The following is a 13,597-nucleotide window of genomic DNA, read 5'->3' on the forward strand; positions in this document are numbered from 1 at the left end:
TGCCGTGGGCACACTCCCCCCGCCTCATGGCCTCTCAGCTCACGTCTCCTTGCCGTGGGCACACTCCCCCTGCCTCATGGCCTCTCAGCTCACGTCTCCTTGCCGTGGGCACACTCCTCCCGCCTCATGCCTCTCAGCTCACGTCTCCTTGCCGTGGGCACACTCCTCCGCCTCATGGCCTCTCAGCTCACGTCTCCTTGCCGTGGGCACACTCCCCCCACCTCATGGCCTCTCAGCTCACGTCTCCTTGCCATGGGCACACCCCCCCCCCACCTCATGGCCTCTCAGCTCACGTCTCCTTGCCATGGGCACCCCCCCCACCTCATGGCCTCTCAGCTCATGTCTCCTTGCCATGGGCACCCCCCCTACCTCATGGCCTCTCAGCTCATGTCTCCTTGCCATGGGCACACTCCCCCACCTCATGGCCTCTCAGCTCAAGTCCTTCCCACAAGCTCAGGTGTCCTCAGCATGTTCACTTTGCTTTACTGTTTGGCCACATCAAAATTTTGACATCAGGGTTCCAGGTTTGCCTTCCTGGCCAACATTTATCTATTTATTGGATGGAGACAGCCAGAAATTGAGAGGGAAGGGGGGGTGGGAAAGACAGAGAGCGAGACAGAGAGAGAGGGAGAGAGACAGAGAGGGAGACACAGAGAGAGAGGGAGACAGAGAGGGAGACAGAGAGAGAGGGAGACAGAGAGAGAGAGGGAGACAGAGAGAGAGGGAGACAGAGAGAGAGGGAGACAGAGAGAGAGGGAGACAGAGAGAGGGGGAAAGAGGCAGAGAGGGAGAGAGAGACAGACCTGCAGCCCTGCTTCACCACTGGCAAAGCTTCCCCCCTGCAGGTGGGGACTGGAGGCTGGAACCCAGGTTCTTGCGCACTGTACCATGTGTGCTCAGTTAGGTGCACCACTGCCTGGCCCTGCCTGTATCTCTATTTAAGGGTTCAGAATGTTGAAAGATAAGAGCCCATTTTTCTTCCCGGAGTTGCTGTGCTTCTGCAACTGCCTATGCTACTCAGTAAAACTTGATTAAGTCCATATTTGAATCTTAGAAACACAGGTGGTGGGTTATTTGCATTTTAAAAGGATTCTTCCTTTTACAAAAGGATCCACTGCAGGGTTCCAGTAAACATCCAGTTCCTCTTAGTGCATTTATTAGATGACTTGATTTAGCCTCTTTTGATTTCTAAGCAGTAGTAAGGGGGATCACTCTGGAGTTCCAGTGGGGAGGAGAAATTCAGGTCTGTCAACAGTCAGGAGGCTCCCCAACATTCCAGTTCACTAGATCTGCAGCAGGGAGCTGAACATCATTGTTATGAACATCCAAAGGTAACAGTGTACTGCTTGTGAAATGCACCTCAGAAACACTGCTATGGGCCAGAGGATAGATAGCATAATGTTAACAAATAATTTAATTTAATTTAAATGAAAGAGACCAACCAAAGGACTGCTCAGTTCTGACTTATGATAGAGCTGGGGGTTGAATTTGAGACCTTAGAGCCTCAAGTATGAAAGTCTTTTGCAGAACCATTATGCTGTCTTCCTAACCCATCTTCCCAAATTTTATTGAGCTAGAACTAATACATAGCTTGTGTAAGCTTATTAAGTATTTTATTTATGTATTGGATAGAGATAGAGAAAATTCAAGAGGGAAGGAGGAGATAGGGAGAGAGAGAGAGAGAGAGAGAGAGAGAGAGACCTCCGTAGCACTTCTTCACTGCTTGTGAAGCTTCCCCCTGTAGGTAGAAACAAGAGGCTTGAACCAGGTCCTTGAGCATTGTGTCACCACTGGCCCTGTGTATACAAGTTCCTTTCAAAGTTGTATTTATTAATTATTTAATGAGAGCAAAAGAGTTTGAAAACCCAGAGCATTGCCTAGCTAGTAGTGCTGGGAAATCTTTGAAGGTGCAACTAGTGGAGTCGACAGAGACTTGAATGTTGTAAAATAATGGCCACCATGTAAAATAATGATGGCCGCCATGTAACACGATGGCTGTTATGTAAAATAATGATGGCCGCCATGTAACACGATGGCTGTTATGTAAAATAATGATGGCCGCCATGTAACACGATGGCTGTTATGTAAAATAATGATGGCCGCCATGTAACACGATGGCTGTTATGTAAAATAATGACGGCCGCCATGTAACACGATGGCTGTTATGTAAAATAATGACGGCCGCCATGTAACACGATGGCTGTTATGTAAAATAATGATGGCCGCCATGTAACACGATGGCTGTTATGTAAAATAATGATGGCCGCCATGTAACACGATGGCTGTTATGTAAAATAATGATGGCCGCCATGTAACATGATGGCTGTTATGTAAAATAATGATGGCCGCCATGTAACACGATGGCTGTTATGTAAAATAATGATGGCCGCCATGTAACATGATGGCCACCATAGTCAACTCTCACTTCCATGTAGCCACAGAACTGCCATTCCTTCTTTGAGGTCAGAGCAGTGAAAGGTCATTCTCTTCTCAACTCCCCTTTGCTTTTTGAATCCTTTTTATTACTCTTGTTATCTTTCCACGTCATCCTGATTCTCATTCTTTCTCATTGGTTTTTGTATTTATTTGCCCACAGCTATCTCTGGGGCTCAGTTTCTGCACAGCTGCACTGTTATTGGCAACCCTTATTTTGCCTTCTTTCTTTTTGATAGAGGTTGAGAGAAAGAGGAAGAAAGAGAGAGGGAGAGATAAAGACAAGGGAAGACACCTGCAGCGCTGCTCCACTTTTTGTGAAGTTTCCCTTCTTCCTGTTGGGGGCTTGAACCTGGGTCCCTGGGCGTAGTAATGTGTGCTGTGTGAGGAGCACCCCTTCACCTGGCTTTTTATTCTTTTACACACCTCTTCTTTCCCCATTCATCTTGTGATGTGTCTGGTCTAGGCCCCTTTGTATTCTCTCCCTAAAATCCCATCCAGAATTAGAAAAATTAAATATATATATATATATATATATATGATCATTTTTGAAATAAAACAAATCAGGAGATCACTTGTGTTGTACAATTCCAGCCCTCCCCCCCCCCACGAGAATTAATCCTGGACTTGGAGCTGTGCATGCCAAAAGTGTACATTTAAAATATGATAATAGTTGAATGAAATCTGTTTAAAAATAGACTCTCTGACATTTATTGCACATCTCTCTATGTACTCAATAAACCGCTGATCTTTGGAAAGTCAATTGCTTGGCCCGTATTTGGCCTCTGATTACTTTTCTAAATCTCCAGTAATCTCCAGAAAGAAAACAGCTAGAGATTTTTGTACTTTAGAGATTTTTCTCTTCTATTAATCCCCCCTGGATTCTTCAATTTCACTCTGGGTAAAGGTTCTCTGGGTGATCTGGATTTTTGTCAGCACTGGGAAATAATCGCAGCCAGAGAAGAGTGAATCCCTGATACTGTTGGTCGGTCGCTGGTTGGTGATGTCTGTACGTAACGTACTAGGCCCGAGTGCTTCCTTTGAAATGAGGTCACATCAGCTCTGACTTCCAAAGAACCAGGGGCTGTGTGGTTAATGGGTCATTTGTGCACCTGATTTAATAATGGTCAGCGAGACCACAGGATAAGAGGGACACGACTCCACACAATTTCCATCACCAGAGCTCTGTATCCCGTCCCCTCCATTGGAAGCTTTCCTATTCTTTATCCCTCTGGGAGTGTGGACCCAGGATCATTATGGGGAGCAGAAGGTGGGGGTTCTGGCTTCTGTCATTGCTTCTCTGCTGGACATGGGTGTTGGCAGGTGCATCCACACCCCCAGCCTGTGTCTGTCTGTCCCTAGTGGGGCAGGGCTCTGGGGAGGGGAGGCTCCAGGACACATGGGTGAGGTTGTCTGCCCAGGGAGGTCAGGTTGGCATCATGGTAGCATCTGCAGCTTGGTGGCTGAAAAGCAGTAAGATACAAAGCAGAACAAAGTGTTTAATAATCAGGAACCTAAAGGTCAGAATAGAGCAGATGACATTAGTTAGAAAAAGCTAGGAGTCTATTTTAGGTCTGCTCCAAGTGGCCCATGACTTTACTACTTTTTACCTGAGCCCAATAGCTGACATGCAGATGGGCTAAAGGTATTGTCTGGGGAGATGGTGTCATAGTTGGAAATAGGACTAGAAAACTGGATCGGGGAAGAGTGTAGCTCCCAGATATGGGGAAGAGTAGTGCTGGCCTGGGGCTCCGGGCTCTGTGGTGAAGGGCAGAGACTTTCTGGAGGAAGGGAGGTAAGGAAGGGGCATGGCTCTCCCTGCATGTTGAGTTGAGTGGTGACTGACCGACCGGGGAGTTTCAGACTGTCAGAGCAGGGACTCACGCGGGTGTCTCTCTCTGATTCACTTCTGGAGAAAAGAACAACCATCTTGAAAACAAAAAGGGAGGATGAGGTTCTCTCTCCAGATGGTGGGATCCCAAGTGAATTTTTTCTCTTTCTTGAATTTCCCTCAGTTTTCTGCAGTGACCATGTATTGCTTTTAAAAGTTTGAAAGAAAGAAACCCATTCATAGAGTCCTAAGACTCTATCCCTAGGGCCTTGTTTTCAGTCCACTTAACTCAGGCCTATTTGCCATCAAATGGCTTAGGGTCTCACCAGGAGGCCCAGAGAAGCTGAGCAAACAAAAGTCAACCCTTCAGGGGACCGCAGCCTCTCTGGCCCTCCGCAGGCTGGGCTGGGCTGTGTGTCTGAGCTGAGCTGCGTGTGGCCCTCCTCCCTCCTGTCTACTTGGGGATGAAGGCTGAATTGCATGGCGTGTGGGACTCTAACTTTGTCTTCTTTCTTTTTTTCCCCTCCCTACCCCCCTCCACATCCCCTCTCCTTTCTTTTCCTTCCTCAAGGCCTCTCCTACCTCATGATGAGTGAACAAGGTAGGTGCCCTGTGGTCGGGGCATTGCTTGCCTCTGTGCCTCTGGCTGGCCACTCGCTGTCTCCTCTCCGTTGTCCCTCCTGCCAGGAGGACCAGGCTGGCCGCAGGGTCACCCAGCGCTGGGAGGTGGGGGGGGAGCTTCCCATTGCATCATGGTCCTCATTCTGCACCTGCATTTGCCATGGGGAGCTGGCCCTGCAGGGCGGCCTCAAGAGGGAAGCAGGAAACAAGGCTTGGCATGATAATGGGGTGGGCTGAACAGTGAATGGCTTCCCACTCCCCCTGGGGTCCTGGGCTGGGACAAGGTGCCTGGCTTCCTGAGTGTCATTCCTTCCCTCCTTCCTATTGCCCCATGGTTCCAGGGAGCCCCTGGGGGTGGACCGTGGGCAGGTGTGGGTCAGAGTGAATGCGCACCCAGGGGATGTGCTGCTGTCCTGTGCTCGTGGTGGGGGGCTCACTCATCACCCGGCCTGAGGGCTGCGCAGAGAGGCCTGTAAACCCAAAGGCCACAGCATCCTAAACTATTCTGGTGTGCTGGAAGTGAGCGGGCAGGAAATTTCGGCTGAGCTAGATGCAGGGTGGGCTGGAAAAGGAAGCCTTTTCACTCTTAGAAATTTCCCACATTATCTGCCCAAATCAGGGCTGGGGAACAGAGCTAATGCTAGCTGTGTCTCTCTCCCTTTGCTGCTCACTGTTCAGCTGCCTCCTCCGTCTTGTTTCCTTTGAGCCCGGGCGCAGTTGCAAGCTAGCCTGAATCCACCTTGACCCATTGCTAGAACACCCTGACTTCACTTGTCTGTTTCTATTCTTATTACATTTTTTAAAAAATACTTGTTTATTTTGGATAGAAACAGAGAGGAATAGAAAGGTAAGAGGGAGACCCAGGAGTCAAAACAGAGACACTCGTGAAGTTTCCAGAGGGCAGAACAGAGACACCCACACTCGTGAAGCTTCCTGCACTGCAGGTGGGGTGGGGGTTGAACCTTGATCCTTGCACACAGTAATGTGTGTGCTCAACCCGGTGCACCACTGCCTGGCCCCGTGTTTCTTTTCAATACACACTCTCTCTCTCTCTCTCTCTCTCTCATGAGGGGCTCAGAGCCTTCATGGGCGATTCAACAAAAAGGGGCAGGAGGGGTACTCCCATGCACCCCCCCATTTCTTTTGATCTTTGGAGAAGTGGGCAGGGGAACACTGAATCCCCACTTTCCCTCAGTGACCTAAGTCCTTACATTGGATCCCCTGGTCACTCTTGCTGTAGATGAGATAGGTTCTGATGAGATCAAAGGCCCAGCTGCCCAGTGGGGAGAGAGATGTGTTTGTGCTGTCTGTCCATGGAGCTGTGGGGAAGTAGGCACTTGAGGACCGAAACACACAAGGAGAAAACATACTTTTCTAGTAGAATCATGTCCTCCAAAGCTCAGTCCAGGTCCGTGATGTGGACAGTGGCCATGTCAATGAACACCTGGCCCAGTATTGAGCAGGTGTCAAGGGTCAGAGCTGGAGAATGCCAGCTGGGTTCTCCTGGGGGCTAGAGACCAGGCACACTGGTGGGCTTCTTCCCTAATTTTGATGGCTGGTTGAAACCCACACGTATTTTGATGAGCTCCATTTTCTTTTCATATTTTTATCTTTTATTTATTTATTATTGGATAGAGACAGAGAGAAATTGAGATGTGAGGGGGGAATAGAGAGGGAGAGAGACAGAGAGACACCTGCAACCCTGTTTCACCATTCATGAAACTTCCCCCCTGCAGGTAGGGGACCAGGGGCTTGAACCCACTTCCTTGCACACTGTAATGTGAGCACTTAACCAGGTGCACTGCCGCCTGGTCACTGAGCTCAATTTTTTAAAAATATATATTTATTTTCCCTTGTTTTATTATTGTTGTTGTAGTTATTATTGTTGTTGTTCGGTAGGACAGAGAGAAATGGAGAGAGGAGGGGAAAACAGAGAGGGGGAGAGAAAGACAGACACTTATAGACCTGCTTCACCGCCTGTGAATCGACTCCCCGGCAGATGGGGAGCCAGGGCTCGAACTAGGATCTTTACACCGGTCCTTGTGCTTCGTGCCACGTGCGCTTAACCCGCTGCGCCACCGCCCGACTCCCCCGAGCTCAATTTTTATTGAGATGCTGGGGTTAGTAGCCATCAGCAGAATCTGTGTCTATTGTCTGCCTTACTCGTGTTCCCCACACACTGGCCACTTTCCCCGGACACTTACATTGACACGTACATGAACTGGACACTCAGACACGCCGTTCTGGGCAGGGCATGGGCCAGGAATCTCCTAACAGGGTCTTTAAGTCATTCACATCTGGAAGGCGTGTGAGTTTTTTTTCTTAAGACAGGATGGAGCCTTTCCCTGGGCAGGCCAGTTAGGTTTATGTTGCAGCTAGATGCTTAATCTTTGATTTGCAGACGGCCCTTGATTGTGCTCCCCCCTTCTATTCCATCTCCTGCCTCCTTCTCTGTCCTTCTTTCTGTGAGGATGACCAGAAGAACAGACCCTCTGCTTTCCTGCCAACCTCCCCCCTTCTCCTCTCTCGTTCAACACCCAACACACGTCTGCGGTTCCTGTGGGTGTAGCAGAGATGGCCAGAAACGTGCTGTCGCCTGCACACTGCCTGCTCATGTGTGTCACACCCCTTGGGCCTGGGGGCTCACGGTCGGTCGTGTCACTGGGGATCGAGAGAAGGTCACTTCCCAAAGGCTTCCAGATGGGTCAAGCCCCTGCCGGCTCAGACGCCTGTCCCTCTGCATGTAACTCAGCCGTGTTTCCCGAGATGAGACTGAGAAAAAGCAAACTTTTTTTTTGAAATGGGAAAAACTCATGGGTTCTTTGGAAATTGCCTGGCTGGTGAGCCTCCTTTGGCTTGTTCAAGCTTGTGTCAGTGTGTCTTGTGCTGCTGTGTCAAGCTCTTGCAATGCTGTTGTGTTATGACTGTGCGCTCCTATTACATGTTCCCCCGTGTGTCTCCAAGGTGCTGATGTCTTCCTCTCCCTGCTCTCTGTCTCTCTCTTCCTCTCTCTCGCCGCCTCCATGGTGGACACCATGCTTCCTCTCCTTACGTGGACTTCCCTCTTCATTTCTGTAGGTAGAAGCAAAGGTAGAGACGGTTTTCCTTTTTACTGTGGTGACTCTAAACCTGCCTCCTCCTGAAATGTTCATGCATCCAAAGGGATTTTAACAGCAAAAAAAACAGTTGGATTTTAACATCCAAAAGGGCGCTTTTAACAGCAACTACCAAAAATAAATAGATAAGTTAATAAATACATAAATAAGGGAAAGACCAGTGCTATCACTTCTGTCCAGGGCACTCTGTGCCGGTGGCTGAGGCTGACTCTGAATCGGGGCTACGTCCTTTCCGTGAGGGGCAGCCGCTCCCGGTGGGAACTGCGGTGTGTTCTGGGTGGGTTACGCAGTGGGGGGCGATTTTACATTTGATGCATGATCTTTCAGGAGCCCCCACCCCTCCCAGGAACTGTGTTGAGTGAAGGAGGGAGACTTGAACCAACATTTCTTGAGTTCTGTTTCTTGGGGGAACCACTGGATTTGGGAGTCGGAACTGTGAGGGATGGTGAGAGATGGACAGGCGGGGAGAGGCCCGGTGAATAGCTCTCTGGTAGTTTTCTTAATGGTGAAACGAGGAGGGGGCTGCTTCCCCATTGCGGTCTTATGGTCTGTATTGCATTTATCATGTTTTGGGGGGGGGGGTTGAAATTTCCTGACTGTGGATGTGGGGCTGAGCATGGTGACACTGGAGGTTTGGAAGAACATGGGGATGATCGCATCGTGTACGGCCAGCAGAAAGCAGAAGGAGCTGGCGTGGGGCGTGCAGTCGGTCCTTTCGCTGGGTCTGCTGGGAGGAGAGGTGGGTGGGCAGGTGGGCTCCAGTGCTCTGTTGAGGCGCCCAGCCCTGCCCACCCCACCCCACCCCGGGCAGGACGCCCACCCATCCACTCCTAAGCCAAGCTGTCAGAGACCCAAGCCTGCAGAGCCCGGCTCACCAGCTCAGCCTGGACCATCTGTCCAGGAGCGGAGGGAACGGATTATCAATAAGTTATCAATATGGCTCTGAGTTCGCCACTTCTTCCCTCTCCCATCATTTTCTAGCTGGTGTCCCAGTGTCCCTGCGGTAGTGCAAGCTGCAGAGGCCGGCAGGCGACACAGGCAGGAGGTGAGGGGCCGGCAAGTTATTGGGGGCAGAGCGTTGATGACAAGCTTCTGGGCTGACCTGCTCGAGTCTGTGCTAGACAGCTTTTGAATTTTTAAAAAGATATTTTATCTATTAATGAGAAAGGAAGAGGGAGAGAAAGAACCAGACATCACTCTGGCACATGTGCTGCTGGGGATTGAACTCAGGACCTCATGCTTGAGGGTCCAATGCTTTATCCACTGTGCCACCTCCCGGACCACTGGTTTTTGCATTTTTTTTTTTTTAAAGACCTATTTGGAAACTGTCAGGCTTTTTTTTTTTTTTTTTTTGCTTTGGGGCTGGTGACTCCCTCTTAATTTTATGCTAATACTGGCGGGCTGATTCTCAGAGATCTCTCTCGGTAAGAGTCCTTACCCCATTGTTGTGAGCCTGGCGGCTTCAGAAAGGAGCAAGGAAAGGGAGAATGCGTGAGGGAGAATGGCTGACAGACTGTCGCTCGTCTTCTGTGTTCACTCTGCTCAGCCAGAGGCTGCCAGTGGTCTCCTCACCTGTGAACCACCAACCCTCGCCCCTGTGTGAGCTTTCCAGAATCCATGGCTCTGTGTCACCTTAGCTCTTCCCATGGGGCTCTCAAGAGAGAATTAGCCTTCCTCTCCCTCCGTCGCCCCTTCATTCTGGCATCTCCCAGAGACACCCCGCAGAATGGATATGCCAGGGTTTGGACACATACTCCTCGCTTTCTCTCTTGGTTATTTCCGCCAACGCATATTAATGTTTCCTGCGCCCCAGCCACTGTGTCGCTGATCTGGGCGACTCTTCACTGAAGTGTGTGGTGTTGTTAACCTTGACTGTGTGGGCAACTAGAACGAGAGTTAGACTCAGATAGCCCCCAAGCGGAAGTGAAACTGAGCCCCTGAGCCTCCCTGGCCTCCTGCCGGCCTGCCTCTCTTGAGCCAAGGATCCCCTTGCACGTAGGAACCTCTTCCCCGGCTCCCTGTTCTGATCTGCCTCCATTTCTAGCCCGCCTCTTTGCTTCCCAGAATTCTGACTCAAAAAAGGGGGGAGGAAATAAGAAAGGAAGAAAAGAAAAGCCTGAGTGTCTGCTAAGCAGTTGGGAATGGTGGAGACGGCGGAGAACGTAAGGCCACAAACCCTGTTGAGGGCAGCAGGCTGGGCTGGGCTGCAGGTGGCTGCTGGCAGCCAGACAGATCCTCCTATACCCAGGCCAGCAGCTGCTGCTTGATGCCGGCATGATGGGGTACCATCAGAACTTGAGCTCATGGGATGGTTCTTTTCCTGTCTGTCTGTCTGCCTGTATGGTAATGTGTACACACACACACACACACACACACACATACACACACACACACAATCTGTCTCATGGGCTACACATTTTCTTTCCTTTATTGGGGTGAATTAGTGGTTTACAGTCAACAGTAAAGCACAGTAGTTTGTACATGTGTAACATTTCTCGGTTTTCCACATCTCAGTTCAACCCCCTTTAGTCCTCCTTTGCCGTCCTGTTGCAGGACCTGAACCCTCCCCCCACACCCCAGAGTTTTTTTTTTTTTTTACTTTGATACAATACACCAACTCCAGTCCAAGTTCTACTTTGTGTTTTCTTATTTTAAACTTCTTTTCTTATTCTTCTTATGATTTATAATTACTGATAAGATTATAGGATAAGAGGGTTACAATTCCACACAGTTCCCACCACCGGAGCTCCGTATCCCATCCCCTCCCCTGATATCTTTCCTATTCTTTATCCCTCTGGGAGTATGGACCCAGGGGCATTGTGGGATGCAGAAGGTGTGAGGTCTGGCTTCTGTAATTGCTTCCCCACTGAACATGGGCAGTTGGCAGGTTGGTCCATACTCCCAGCCCACAAGCCCCCCCGTTTTTGACCTGTGACTTGAGGAGAAAAGAGATTATAAAATATTCTTCCAGTGGTGGTCATGGTAAGTGAAGTAAGGGAGGAAGTGAAGGCCAGATGATTTCACTCACATGTGGGAGGTGGAGAATTGACACACGTTAACGTGAAGCTTGAAAACAACAAAACAGAACCAGTCAACCCATATCTAAGCCCTTGGCGCATCTATGGTGATAATCATCATGGGAGGCAGACACTGAGTTCTGGTGGTGGGGTGGTGAAGAACTGAACTCTATTACCTGAGAATCTTGTGAATCACTAGTAAATCCGTAATAAATGACAGGAGCGCAGCCTTCCGACATACCTCATCGAGTCAGTGGTGGGAGGTGCCTGACGGTCAGCTTGATTATTCTCTCTCTGCCCGAGGCAGCACCTCTCAGACCCTCCTCATTTCTGGCTTGGATGCCAAGGAGTATGCCACATGCTGAGGGTGGCAGTCACTGTGGCCGGGGGCTGGGCGTGTGTGGAGAGTGGGTGTGGGGTGCTGAGAGGTGGCCGGGCAGAGGAGAGGGGGCGCCTTCCACAATGGCTAACACAGGCAGGGTTTTAAGCAGCAGCAGTTGCTGGAGGGCGTTCTCATCATTTTTTTTCTTTTGTTCTGCACATCTTTTCACCAGACAGCACTTAGGCTTGTACCATAAGGCTTACTGTAACTTTTTTTTTAGGTTGAGACAGAAAGGCAGAGAGAAAGAGAGATAGGTAGATAGATAGAGAGAGAGAAGGAGAAAACAAGTTCTCAGCTGTGAGGGTTCTTCAGTGCGGTGGGGGCCAGGCTTGAACTTGGGCTGCGTACAGAGCTGAGCAGCACACTGACCACACGAGCTATTTTGCTTAACCCTTTAGAACTTAGAGAACTGGAACCCGATGGTGGTACACCTGGCCAAGCTCCCATGATACAGCGCGCAGGAACCCAGGTTCACGTCCCCGCTCTCCACGTTTATTGGGTAGAGACAGCCACGAATTGAAGATAGAGAGGGAGAGAGACAGAGGGACACCCGCAGCCCTGCTTCACCACTCGCAAAGCTTCTGTTTTGGTTGAACAAGATCAACCACCGGAGACAAGGAAGCAGCGTGTCCACAGAGGCAGAAGCACTGCCCTTGGGTAAGGTGTAGCACAGCCATTTAAAAATAAATGATCATGCCCAGAGATGATCTGAGTGATATCATTGGGCTCGTGTGTACCCCCACCCCCACCCCTGAGGCATTTAGCTGTGAGTGCAAAGGCAGGGTGGGTGGCAGAAGAGCCTGTGTTTTACAGAAAGGCAAGCCTGATCTCACGTCGTGAGAGACGTGGATTTGAACAGTGCCGCAGCTTCCATTAGAATTCACATGCGAAGGAAGGGCAGGTGTGGCGACACGGAAGCTAATGTGACTTGCGCGGCTTGACATAATAGCCGATCACATGAAACTGGAGATCCCAGATGGCAGCTTGGCCTTTGCCATCCTTTTAATAAGCTACTAACTGCTAATTATTTCACTCTTTGGGCAAGTTAATTTACTGTTGACTCTTAAAGAGACACTGCTCTTTTTTTCCCTCCCTGCCCCCTCTGCTCCCCGCCCCCATACCATACACAACAGAACCCTTTCCACCTGGAGCTGTGACAAGCGTGGCTTCTGTGTGGGAGGCTATCCAGAGGACCGTGACAGTGATGGCGAGTTCTGGGCTGGAACGTGCAGCTTCCTAAACAATGTCTTCTTGGGTTCTTGAATATAGGATTTAATAGAAATTTCAATTCATTTGGCAGAGGATGGTGTGTGTGTGTGCGCGTGTGCGTGTGCGTGCGTGTTGTAGCAATTGATCAGACAGTGAATCCAGGGAGCAGCTCTGAAATTTGGAGTCTATTTAAAAGTGAAAGAACAGCTGCCTTTTAAATGGTCGCTAATTCTGACAATTAATGCTGCTTGTGAGTGTGCGATTCTCCCAGAGTGTGGCTGGGGGTGGGGTGAGGGTGTGTAATTGCTCATTTCCTAGGCTTTATGGTAATGTCCTGGCGGTAGGACCAGGGAACCAAGAGAATGGATCCCGCATGCTCGAGGGCCTGTGCGATAAAAACCCTACAGAATGTGCTATGTGCTTTCCTTTCTCTCTCTCCCCCACCCCCGCATTGTACTTGGACTTCCTTGGGATGATTTCATATTTGAGCACAGATGCAGATGACTGAATGAATGAATGAATGAGTGAATGGCATGCATGTGGGCTTGGAGGCATCGGAGTAAGGCTTGGGAAAGAACCTGGCTTGCACAGAGCTGTCTGACAATCAGAATATTTACTTCAATATAAGCTACCGACTGCATCTTGCAGATGCTTGTGGGCCCTTTATTGAAACGAGTCAATGCTTTTGGCGTGATCCTCTCCAAAGAGAGATCTCAAACCTCAAATACGTGTGTGTGTGTGTGTGTGTGTGTGTGTGTGTGTGTGTGTTACAATTTCCCCCAAAGCAAAATGAAATTCAGGGCAAAATAGCAGAGATAGAATAAAAAAATAATAACAGAGCTATGAAGAGGTCTCAACCCATCTTCTGGAAATGTTTGCACTGAACGCCTCTCGTTACTTTGCTCCTTTGCTCAGCCTGTTACTGTGAAGAGTCACTAGGTGTCTTCAAACAAGCCTTACCGTAGAAAGTTCTCCAGTCATCGGTGGT

The 13,597-nt window shown here is 49.6% G+C and overlaps 1 pseudogene; it reads left to right on the plus strand.

Annotated features, from left to right (window-relative positions):
- LOC132535385 (neurexin-3-like) overlaps positions 1-13,597 on the plus strand; it is a 52,817-nt pseudogene that overhangs the window by 37,704 nt on the left and 1,516 nt on the right.

The sequence above is a fragment of the Erinaceus europaeus genome, chromosome 22 (assembly GCF_950295315.1).
Source record: "Erinaceus europaeus chromosome 22, mEriEur2.1, whole genome shotgun sequence".
Classification (NCBI taxonomy): Eukaryota; Metazoa; Chordata; class Mammalia; order Eulipotyphla; family Erinaceidae; genus Erinaceus; species Erinaceus europaeus.